This window comes from Cryptomeria japonica, chromosome 5 (assembly GCF_030272615.1).
Source record: "Cryptomeria japonica chromosome 5, Sugi_1.0, whole genome shotgun sequence".
Lineage (NCBI taxonomy): Eukaryota > Viridiplantae > Streptophyta > Pinopsida > Cupressales > Cupressaceae > Cryptomeria > Cryptomeria japonica.
In genome coordinates, this window is record NC_081409.1 from 883,651,080 (window position 1) to 883,664,305 (window position 13,226).

The window sequence follows — 13,226 nt, forward strand, 5'->3', positions numbered from 1 at the left end:
CCCCCTTAAGTGCAACTTAGGGGAATGAAGACTCAAGTCAACAATATAAGATGGGTCCCAGCTACTAGGCCATGATAGGTACCCATGTACAATATGCAAATGCAAGCAAAACTATGCAATGCAATCTCTCACAAACGGAGAAAGGGAGAAAACCCAGTGGGAAAAAACTCACCCCCAAAAGAGAGATGAATGTACAAAAGACTCTCAAAGAAGAAGGACAAAACCTCAAAGAGGAAAAAGTCCCCTCCATAAGAGAGGAAGGAGAAGCTAGCTAACCCCCCCTAATGACACATCCCGCACCCCCAAGAGAGCTCGCAACTATTGGAACTTACTCTCGGTGAAAGGTTTGGTGAATATGTCAACAACCTACTCTGCTATAGGACAATACTACAAATCAATGACCTACTCCTGGATGAGCTCTCGGATATAGAGCATATGAATCTCGATGTGTTTGGTCCACTGGTGCTGGACCGGGTTCTTCGAGATTGCAATAGCACTCTGATTGTCGCAATGTAGAACTGTCGGTCATGGAGTGGTGAATCCAAACTCTATGAGAATCTGCTAGAGCCAAATGGTCTCAGTTGCTGCGTTAACAGTGCCTCAATACTCAGCCTCAGTCGAAGAGAGAGAAATAGCATGTTGCTTCTTGCTCTGCCAACAAATGGGGCCCGAACCAAGGTGAAAACTGTAACCAGAAGTAGACTTACGATCAACTAGATCGCCAGCCCAATCGGAGTCTATGTAACCAACCAAGCGAAGTCCTGTGCCTACTGCATAGTGAATCCCACAGTGATGTGTACCCTGGATGTAATGAAGGATGCATTTGGTGGCTTTCCAATGAAGCTCATGTGGTTCCTGCATGAAGCAGGAAACCATGCCAACTGCAAATGAAATATCAGGGTGTGTATGAGTCAAGTAGATGAGACTACCCAAAAGCTGACGATACAAAGTGGCATCAACTGGTGGAGAAGAACACTGAGCCTCAAGCTTGACTCTTGAAAGAAAGGGAGTCGGGGCAGGCTTACAATCAGCCATATGAAAGCGTGCAAGTAGATCAAGAGCATACTTGGGCTGTGATAGTGTAATCCCGGAAGGTGACTGTGAAATCTCTATCCCAAGAAAGTAGTGCAAAAGACCCAAGTCAGTCATAGCAAATCTGTCATGCAAAGCAGATTTGACCCTGCTAATGATGGATGAAGTACTCTCTATAATGATCAAGTCAGCAACATAGAGCACAAGTATCAAGTGAGAGTCATCTTGTCACAAAATGTAGACATTCGGATCAGAATGACACCTGGTGAACCCTACGGAGAGAAGAAAGGAATCCATCTTGGCGTACCAAGCCCTGGGGGCCTACTTAAGGCCATAGAGAGATTTTCGTAGTCTGCAAACCAAGGAAGTATCCTGGATGAAACCCTGTGGCTGCTCCATATAAATCTCCTCATCAAGATCACCATGAAGAAAAGCACTCTTCACATCCATCTGATGTACAGCCCAACCATGAGCTGCAGCAATAGCAAGTGTCAAATGAATGGAGTTCATCTCTGCTACGGGTGCAAAGGTCTCAGTATAGTCAACACCTGCAACCTAAGAAAAACCTTTCGCAACAAGCCGAGCCTTATACTTATCCACACTACCATTCGCTGCAAACTTGGTCCGATAGATCCACTTACATCGAACCATCTTTCTCCCCTTAGGGAGATGGACTAAATCCCATGTGTTGTTCCTCATCAAGGAACTATACTCTTCCTCCATAGTTTGGTCCCACTCAAGAACCCCTGATGCTTCCCTAAATGTCTATGGATTGGAAGTGGTAGCAATGAATGCATGTGGAAGAACCTAATGCTGTGATCAAGTTCTCTGTGTATCTGAAGGATCCCCAACAAGAGAACCCGCAGACTCAAGTGTTTATCGAGCCCAACAAGGTCTAGGTGGAGGTGGAGAACGAGGCTCCTCAACTACAAGTGGACCCTACGGAGGTGTAACCCTGCGAGTCAGAGTTGAAGGAGTCTCATCATCTGAATCACTAACATCACTATCCACAATGGAGGAAGGTGGAGGAGGTAGAGAGGCTAAGCTAGGAGAGCTTTCCTCAAAGTGAACACTCCTCTCAATGAATACCTCTTGTGTCTCTGGATCCATCAATATGTATGCCTTAATACCCTCAGGATATCCAACAAATATGCAAGGTCAACTCTGTGGTTCCAATGCCTTGCATTTCTGCAGAGGTATGCGAGCCCATGCTGGACACCTAAAGACTCTGAAATGTGTCACAATCGGTTTCCTTCCAGCCCAAGCCTCAAAAGGAGTAATACCTTGCAAAGCTTTGTGAGGAACCTGATTCTGGATGTGTGTGGCACAACTGATAGCCTCTACCCAAAAGGCGGGATCAAGAGAACGTGCATGTATCATACAGCTAGCCATTTCTTTGAGAGTTCTATTCTTGCATTCTGCAACCCCATTCTGCTATGGAGTGTATGCGAGCCCATGCTAGACACCCAAAGACTCTAAAATGTCTCACAATCGGTTTCCTACCAGCCCAAGCCTCAAAAGGAGTAATACCTTGCAAAGCTTTGTGAGGAACCCAATTTTGGATGTGTGTGGCACAACTGATAGCCTCTGCCCAAAAAGTGGGATCAAGAGAACGTGCATGTATCATACAGCTAGCCATTTCTTTGAGAGTTCTATTCTTGCATTTTGCAACCCCATTCTGCTGTGGAGTGTATGTGATAGAATGCTGAAGATCAATCCCCTCAAATGTACAAAAATCCTCAAGTCTTTTGTTCACATATTCCCTTCCATTATCTGTGCGAAGAATCTTGACCACTTTCCTTGATTGCTTCTCCACACGAGTCTTGAAGTCCTGAAATCTGTCAAATACTTCACTCTTATGAATGAGAAAGTAGACCCAAGTGAAGCGGGAGTAGTCATTAATCAAGGTAAGAACATAGCGAGCCTTACTAAATGAAGGTGCTGGAAATGGACCTGCTACATCGTTGTGAACAAGTTGAAGAACTTCCAAAGCTCTCCAAGCTTTCCCCTTATCAAACTTCTCTTCGGGATGGTTGCCCATGGAACAACCTGAACATACACCCTCTGAAAAACTGATTCGAGGTAGACCTGTGACCATGTCTTTAGTGTCGAGCTGCTGAAGATAGCAGTAGTTGAGGTGACCAAACCGCTCATGCCATAGCTTACTTTCTGAACTTGAATGAGTAAGCAAAGCCCTAGAAGGTGAACTTGGCACAAAGTGGGAGAATGAGTAAAGCCTTGAGTTGTCATTGACTTGTCCCACTGCTACCAAGGCATCATCATCAAGTTCCTTTACCACAACTCAATCTGGTGTAGATAGAGAGAAGGTTGGTAGACAAGTTAGGAACATAGAGAACATTCTCAAATGTTCCATCATCCATGTCAACTGAACCTTTCCCTTCAACCTCTACTTGAGTATCATCACCTATGTAAATGTGAGGTACCTTAGATGGCTCCAATGATGAAAACTGCTCCTTTGTACAACCCATGTGATATGAGGCACCTGAGTCAATTATCCATTGTTGTGAAGAACCTGTTGTAGCCACAAATGCTTGCCCTTTTCCCTTAGACTGTGAGGAAGAGGAAGGAGATGAATCCTTCTTTGTGTAGGCGGATGGCAAGTTGATGTTGTTTTTCTTGAGAAGATTGGTTAACTCATCAACTTGCTTTGCGTGGCATCAATGCTCATCGTGACTATACTTCTTGCAATATGCACAAGTTGGTTTATCCTTCTTAGGTGGTGTCCCCTTCTTGGAAGAGGATGAAAAATCACCTTGTGATGGAGAGGATGATTGTCCTTTTTCCTGGTGTGGCTTACACTTAGATTGCTTCTTCTTCTTCTTGGAATCTTTGCCTTGTTTTCCTTGATTCCCTTGATTAGCTACCAAAGCCTTGGACTTTGAAGACTTGAGAAACCCCATGTTCAACAACTTAGATTGTTCTAATATTAACATTTTGGTGAAAGCATCAAATAAAGGCATAACATAAGAACTCCCCACTGTCAAACGATGAGTTTGGAAGCTAGATACAAATGCTGCATATTCTGGTGCAAGCTTGTCCAACAAGTTGAATATCAACTGAGCATCCTTTTTGTCAATTCCACAATCCTTAAGCTTTGCTCTTAGCTCATTTGCTTTGGTGACATAATCTTGGATTGTATCAAAACTCTTGGGATCCAAGTTGGTGAGCTCATTGTCAATCTAATAGCCTCTGATTTCATCAACTTGTCCATACAATTTCTGAAACATATCCCAAGCCTCTTTGATTGTTTTACACTTCTCAATGTGAAAAATGAGGTCATCTGATACATACTTGCATAAAGTTCCAAGAGCCATGCAATTCTTTGTGAGCCATTCTAATTGAGCATTTGGATCATCCTTAGGATTAGGTGGTACTGTTATTGTTCCATCTATGTAATGTGTGAGACCCTTTTCCATTAATTTACTCCATACTTTAATTTTCCACGATGCATAATTATGTGGAGTTAAAGGTGGAAATTTATTAGGACTCATTGCAACAAAAATGGAAAGAGCACAAAGAGAGGCACAATCACAAAAGACACCCCCCCAAATTCACTCAATCAAAGAACCCCCCCAAAAAGTGATGATTTTGGCACTTTATAAGTAGTGCGTATACAATGGGCCACTTGCAAAAAATGGCAAAGTTGACTTCTGATTTACAATTTTACAACTGCCTCAATAAGGCCAAAAGAGACTCAAAGTGATAATGCAAGAGATCTAACTAAGATCCAAGCAATTTACAAGTACCTAATAGGCCAAATAAGACCAATATTTGAAAGTACAATTTCCACTCAAAATCTCTGAAATCTAATCATAGATTATGAAATTAGATTTAAAAAAAATCACTTTCAGAAAAAAATGGCACTTGAAAAGGAGGTTGTATGAGCTCAAATGAGGCCTTTGAAGTTGCAGAATTGAGGATTGGACAGGTACATCTAAGAGAATCCAAAAATTCCAAAAAACTTGTGAACCAAAATCAGAAAATAACCACACCACTATGAAGATCACAAAATTTTATCCCATTTCAAAAAAAATTGCACCAAAAAAGTAGCAAAAATGAGCAAGATATGGCCTTTCAAAGTTGGACTGTAAAACTGAAAAGCTCAATGGAGAGGGGTCAAAAAAATTTCAAAACGCTGTTGATGTGGTGCTGATGTCAGTAACTCACTATGTTAAATTTGACGACAGTATGACCATCATGAAAACTTTGCCTCCCTGCTGACTGGGCATCTGTACTGTACGGACTGCTGACTGGGTAGATGACTGTGCAGTACGAATGCTGACGTGGCACTGTACGGATGGACTGCATGGCACGGGTGACGTGGAGTATGGAAGTCTATGGGTGTGCTGCGTGTTGGGGTCCTGGCAACTGACTAGGCTTCGCGTTGCGGTCGTTGGTGACGGGGCGCTGTCGGAGGTTTCTGCCGGCAGCAAAGTTTGTGTCCCGGCCGACGGGAGGGGGCTGCCGGAGGCGGAAGGGAGACGGTCGCCGAAGGGTGGTCTGAACGGCTGGCAGCAGTGTCGGCGGCGACATCGGGTACAGGTACGTGGCGTAGGTCATGGTTCCGACAGCAGGTACGTCCTACAACACGTGTACTGCGGGTACGAGGGGGTCTGCGGACCCCCAAACACAGCAACAAAATTTTTTTTTTTTCTTTATCGCAATTTTTTTTTCGAAAATTTTTTCACTTTTTTTTTTTGAAAAATAAGTTTTTTTTGAAAAAAATTTCTGAAATCCGTACGATAATAGCCAAAATGGAGAAAAAAAATTTCTCACCAAAATAGGTCAACTTTATAGTCAAAATTTATGGAAACAGCCTCCCGGATTCAACGGTGATGTCCAAATCACTGTATGACGCCCCCAAAAAATGAAGATCCCCAAATCCAAAAATAGAAGCCTTCCACGATGTCTCCAAAAACCAATCAATGAAGCCCCAATAGCTCTGATACCATGTAGGATTTTGCCAAGATCAAGGGCACAATGAAAAGCATAAAAGAGATAATAGAATGACAAGAACAAACTGTATTCTCATCAATATGCAAAATGATCAACTGGATTAACCAATACAATGAATATAGGCCTCCTTATATAGGCAAGGCCATATGGATGTATGAGCACACAAATATGACATGTGGCTCAATGAGAAACAAGGGTAGGTAAGAAATACTAGGGGTAGGTAGGAGAAATAATATAATATTCCACAAGAGGTGGATGACCCACCGAATGTGGAGTGTAACAGCAAAATAAGACCCCAAAAGGTGGAATTTCTCCTACAAGCTCTATCCCTATGTGCACACTTCCCTAAGTGTCTCAAATCCAAATTACGAAGAGATGCATTATCCTAAGTTAACTTAAGTAAGTGTAATAATATCCAAAATGAATATTTATTTACACCAACAGTTATGAGATATTTTTGAAACTTTTATCAAACATTATGAGAAGGTGTTCACTACGTAGGAAAATTTCCCTAAGTATGCTCGAGTTGTGCAGGAATGCCTTACAATTCTTCCTTCTCGGCTCTCTAATTCTTGAAAAGAGTGATTTGTGACCAATTTCTCACACTTGAGGACCTTAGAGAGGCTATTTTATCTATGGTAGATGTCAAATCTCCTAGTTGTGAGGGCTTACCTTGTGAATTTTACTAAGCCTTGTGGCCTTGTGTTGACTCTGACCTACATAAGGCTTATTTGAAGGCTTTTCACTTGTAATCTTTAGGAAAAATTATTAAGAAGGGAAATATTAAGTTCATCCCTAAAGCTAGTGATCCAAAGGATATTTTCAATTGGTGACCCATCACTCTATTGAATGTTTCCTACAAGATCATTGCCAAGGAATTGGCTCTTAAATTCAGACATCTCCCTCCACAAATTGTTCACCCTAAATAGACGAGTTTCATCAAATTGATGTTTATCCTGGACAAAATTATTTTGGTCTAGGAAGGTATGGAGTGGGCTTGATGCTCTTCACAAAGAGCCATTTTTCTTAAAATTGATTTTCTCAAAGCTTATGATTGCATTGAATGGCCTTTATTCTTGCGATGCTTAAAGCCTTAGGGTTTGGACCCCACTTCATCCAGTCTATGTAAATTATTTTTGGGGATGCTTTATGTTGCATCAATATTGATGGATGGCAATCTTTGACCTTTGGCCTTTTCAGGTGAACTCGCCAGGGTTGTCCTCTTGCCCCCTCTTTGCATTTTCTTGTTGTTGAAGGCTTTGGGTATCTCCTTACTTGTGCCATTTCGGTTCGATGTGTCAAGGGGATTTTGCTGCTTGAGTCATCTTGTCATCTTGTCAATGGTTATTTCTTGGATGATTCCTTTCTCACTCTCATTGAAGGGGAGAATAATGTCAAGGAGGCACTTCATTGCTTGGACAATTTTCTCTTGTCGTTTGGTTCAACTACCAAATGGCACAAAACCTAGTGTTATAGGTAGTCTTTCCTTACTACTCCACCTTGGATTCTTCAGTATGGCTAGAAATGGATCCAACACAAGGAGATTTTTTGGTTTCTAGGCATTACCTTTTCTTTCCAAGGGTCTAATTTCTCCCTTTGGAATGCTTCATTAGCTAGAATTGAGAAGAAGCTTGTGTGCTCAATTATCAAACCTCTCTATTTGGTTAGTAAATTCCAGATTTGCTCCAAAGTGCTTGTGGCCACACATGTTTATCACTCTTCTTATTGGGCTCCTTCCAAAGCCTCTTACTCAAGCTTAAGAAACTTTTGCAAGACTTTTGTGGTCTAATAGAGATGATCGTCATGGTTTACATAGAGTCACCTAGGTTTTTTGTTGTCTCCCATGTGATTCTAGAGGGCTTGGCCTTTTATCTACCAAGAAATAAGGAGTTGCTATGTGTGCCAAATGGGTCCTTAGAGCTATTACTAGCAATTAACCCTAGAAAATTCTTCTTTCAAATTGTATTTCTTTGGGGCACCCAATTAATAGACAGGCCTGGAACCGGATTTTTCTCTCAAATCCTTCTTAATATGAAAGATGTGCATATTTAGGGCACTTTTATTGCCAAAAGTATTTGGCAAGCTTGGGAATCTATTAATCCTTAGCTCCATTGGGATGGCTTGGCTTTTTCGTGATGGTCTTTCTTTCAACCAAGACAAAAAATTTTGGTTGCCTCTCATACAAGTCCAGGGGCTTCCTCTTGCCTATGTTCCTATAATTCATGCTCTACGTTTACACAAAAGCAGCATTCGTACTCCTTGAGATTTTATTTCTTGTATCACTATGAATCTTTGTTCTTGGGAAGATTGGCAGACCCAATTTCATCTCACTCGACAAGATCGACAAACATTCAATCTTGTGATTTCTTCTCTGGCTCTAAATATGCTACACAATCTTGGTATTTATTCTGTGAGGCCTTGGTGGAAAGAATGGCATAAGTTTCCCAACACTACTTTCTACAACTATAAACTGAAGATGGGTTATCATTGGCTTGTGTCTCATTTTCCTATCGTTTGGGTCAGCTATCAAATGCAACAAAACCTAGTGTTATAGGCAATCTTTCCTACCTACTCCACCTTGGATTCTTCAGCATGGTTGGAAATGGATCCAACACAAGGATATTTTTTAGTTTCTAGGCATTCCCTTTTCTTTCCAAGGGTCTGATTTTGCCCTTTGAAATGCCGCATTAGCTAGAATTGAGAATAAGCTTACATACTCGATTACCAAACCTTTCTCTTTGGTTGGTAAATTCTAGATTTGCTCCAAAGTGCTTGTGGCACACATGTTTATCACTCTTCTTGTTGGGCTTCTTCCAAAGCCTCTTGGGCATGTGCACAAAGATGGTGGTAAGAAAAGTGGACACCACCCAAAAAACATGGAAAAATAAGCAGCGCGTGCACAGTTTTAAAATTTGAAATTCTCGTGTATGCGCTTAGGTTTGTTCTTCCCGAGCCTAGAAAAGGTAGCGCGTACGTGCTACCTTTTAGGAAAATGAGCACATACACGCTACGCCTAGGAAATTGAGTGCGTATGCATTTCTCATAGGAAAATGAGTCTGTGCGCGCTAATAATCCAAATAAAACCATGTACGCAGTGCTTGGTAAAAAAAGTTTTAAAAAAAAAGTAGGTCTCATTTACCCGTGAATAGAGCATTTTTAACTTTGTGTTTTCCCCATTTCCTCTCCTAAAACGTGAATGAGGTGCTAGATTTGTCCTCCAAGCTATCGATCAAGGTTAGTTTTTGTTTATTTTTGTCTTTCTTTTCGATTTATGCAATTTGTTTTACATTTTAAATTTAGTTTCATTAATTTTGATTAGGTTTTTTCATTTTTTGTTTTAAAAACCAGATTCTTCTAATCTAGAACAAGAACAACCAAAAGAATCTCTTGAAAACCTACAAGAACAACCAAATGCACGTCCTAAAAACACACAAGAACAACCCCCAATTCCTCCTTTTGACCGCACATCTGAAACATAGGAAGAATTAATTAATCAGTTAGGACAAAATATGTCTAAAATCAGTAGACTGATTGTTAAATTGAAAACTTCTGAACTTGACCATCATCAATCCCTCGCCACTATCCTAGAAACATTAGCTAGTGGTGCCATAGTTGTTTCTATAGAAATTACCAAATGGGGAAGCTTTAGGGATAGGTGTCATCAATTCTATGCCAATGGGCTATCATACGATGGACTAAAAAACAAAAAAATTACTAAACAACAAATATGTGCCCTTTTTATTGATCCCAAAACTGGTCAGTCATTACCTCTTAATGCAAAGAGGTTTCCCATACATTGGTGTACCAATGTGCAGATGAAGAATCCTTTTTGGCAGAGGTGGTGGATGGTCTTTGATGATCCACCTTGTAATAATTATGAGGTGCCATTATAGTTTTTGAGAAAAATATATTGTGAGTTTGTGCTCAATATGCGGCCAAACTATTTTGACATGAGAGAGTTTCATGGTAGAGGTGGTGGCTCTACCCCAGATAGACCTAGAGCCCATAGGCGATTAGCTACAGAGAGTCGCCGCCCCCTAGCACCCAAACCCAAGGTGCATCGTGTTGTCTCATAAGAGTTGAAAGAGTCGATGGAGCTACAGACTCTTCAAGCGGCCACAACATTGAATGGTGCCATCATCCAGCATGGGATGTCATTAGCACACCCTATTGTATTGGATGATGAGCCATTAGAGGGCGACAAAGAGCCCATCCAGCATGTGTGTTAGTTACTTGGGGATATGCTCAGGGATAGATGATGCAGCAGGTATAGATGGATCCTCATATCATTTGTGCATGATTTGTGGCTGTAGATGTCAGGCTCACATGATTGAGAATGTCACGCTGATAGATGAGTTGATGGACATGGTGTTTGACCATGAGCCACAGACACAGGTGTGTTGATTTGAGTTCATAACATTTTATTTATCAATCACTTTAAATTTGTAATTACATAAATGAATTTTCATTTATACATCGATTTGAATTGAGACAAATAATATGAATTTCAGGATGCAGCAATGGTATCCCATACACCTCCCCTAGTTACTATAGCTGCAACTTCGATGCCTAAGGTATAAATTTTGTAACATGTTAAAAAAGAATAGTACACTTTGAATTCAAAAAAATACAAGATATGCTAACTATCTTTAATGCTTGGTCCAATTTCTGGTTTGTAGATATTGACAGGGGACAAAATGTCCCAAATTGATGGCATCACACTCTCAGTGATCGATTTTGGCCTACAAGGCTATACAGTATCATATTTTGTATAAATCTTTTTATGTATTATTTTGATGGAATATGCAAGTCAATTCATTTAATATTTTTAAAATTATGTTTAATTTATTATCTGTACTAATATCTCATGTTAATTTTGTTTTTTTAGGGTACCCCTTCCACATCTAGGGCTCGTCCTAAGAAAACGAATTCCTCGAAGATGCCAAAACATGGGAAGAAGGTAATTGAACATATTTTTAGTTGTACAATTGTTTGAAAATGTTGAAATCAAGTATTAGCTGGGGTTTGTAGATTGATTAGTGTTTTTTGTCTATTTTACATGTATAGCCATCATTGAGCTTTGTGGATTTGTTGAGTCCACCTGATTCGCTCGCGGATCAAGAGAGGGTGGAGGTATGCATCTTACTTTATTTTCTTGATTTCATGATTATATGCACGCATACATGTGAACTTCTGATATATTATAATCTTATAATTTTTTCATATAGGAAATATCTATACCTATTTTGTCAATGGCGAACCCTCCTCCTTGCACTGGAGAAGCATCTCAAGATCCGGTACACTTTTGTTTGATATGTAAAATTAATTGTTTTTAACCTTCAATACTTATCATTATATTAATTTTATTTAATCTTTGAATATTTTTTGTATAGGTAATAGTGACAGTTTCTACATTGATGGTGAGCCATCCTCAATTCATTGGAGAAGCATCTCACGTACATGTACGTCATTGTTCTCTATATTATAGCTTTTAAGTGTTTTTTATATATTTATGTTAGTACATTGTATTAATTGTACATTTAATCTACAATAGACCCCTTCTAGGTACGACCATAATGTGGATCCATTTAAGTATGTCTTCAAGAAAACTCCTAAGAGTGACAAGGAGAGGAGAGCGAAGACATTAGCTCCTAGATCAGCCAATGAGGTAATCCACATTTCAATTGCAAAGGAATTAAAGTTAAATGCATAGGTATGTTGCTAATTGTGAACTATTTTCTACAAAAGAATTCTAACTTGGCTTTTGAGTTGTGGTTTTGTAGCCTTCTATAGAGTCGCGTACTGCATTGAAGAGGCTTGATTTTGATGATCCACCATAAGTTTAGGATCATATAGTGTTATTTTTGGTCATAGAATGAACAATACATGTAGATATATTCTACATTTTTATTGTATATCAATTTGGACATGGCATATACCATATTTTTGTAATACTTGTATTAACTTGGTAGACATGCCTTTTTTTTATATATATAAATATCGATATTCGATCCAATAAATGTGTAATGAGTTCATTATTTTGTATTTGTTGTATTTTGTGGTTGTCTTTTTATAAATTTAAATGATTATTTGCATATGTAATAAACAATATGAATATAAACAACAAAAATATATGATATAACACATTGCAATTGTGGAATATGATTTGATAAAATTTCTAAAATGTTAAATTAACCCTACAAAACTCCTTATATTCAGTTCATTATTGTGTATTTGTTGTATTTGGTGGCTGCCCTTTTATAAATTTAAATGAATATTTGCATATGTAATCAACAATATGAATATAAACAACAAAAATCGACAATATGAATATAAACAACAATGTGTTTGGTGCGAGAGAAACCTCACGCTCAAAATGGTCAAATTTGGTTCATCATGTTCACAAACCGACATCGCGAGCACATCTGGGTGGGCAGGTTTATGCTAGGTATGCCCCTATTATGCATCCCAAAGTGTCGGAACATCGAGAGTCATACCATACCGGTGTGATCGCTCAATCGCCCTAAGTCCAAAAAAGTGTCAAAATTTGACAGACTGTTCTTCAAATCTAGGATACATATGGTCAATCTATTTGATCCTGTGGGGTTGCGTGAGGCTCCTCTACAATGGCCTATCTCTTTTTTTGATGACTTAAGGCCATTTTCAATTATTAGCATTTTTTCACCTGCTCCAAAAACGCCAGTTGTATGCAATGAAAAGTTCCAAGATTGGCTAGAATTGATTCAGTTCATCGTGTACACAAACTGACATCGCAAGCGCATCTAGGTGGGTAGGTTTATGGTAGGCATACCCCTATCATTAATCCAAAAGCACCACAACATCGAGAGTCATTCCGTACCGGTGCGATCTCTCAAGTGCCCTGAGTCCAAAAAATTGTCAAAACTTGACGGATTGGTTCTTCCAATCCATGATACATACGATCAATTTGTTTGATCTTGTGGGGTCACGTGAGGCTCCTCTATAATAACCTATCTCATTTTTTGATGACTCAAAGCCATTTTCGATTAGTAGCATTTTTTCGCCTGCTCCAAAAAACTATCAGTTGCATGCAATGAAAAGTTGCAAGATTGGATAGAATTGATTCGGTTCATCGTGTGCACAAACCGATGTCATGAGCACATCTAGGTGGGAATTTTTATACTAGGCATGCCCCTATCATGCATCCCAAAGCACCAGAACGTCGAGAGTCATTCCGT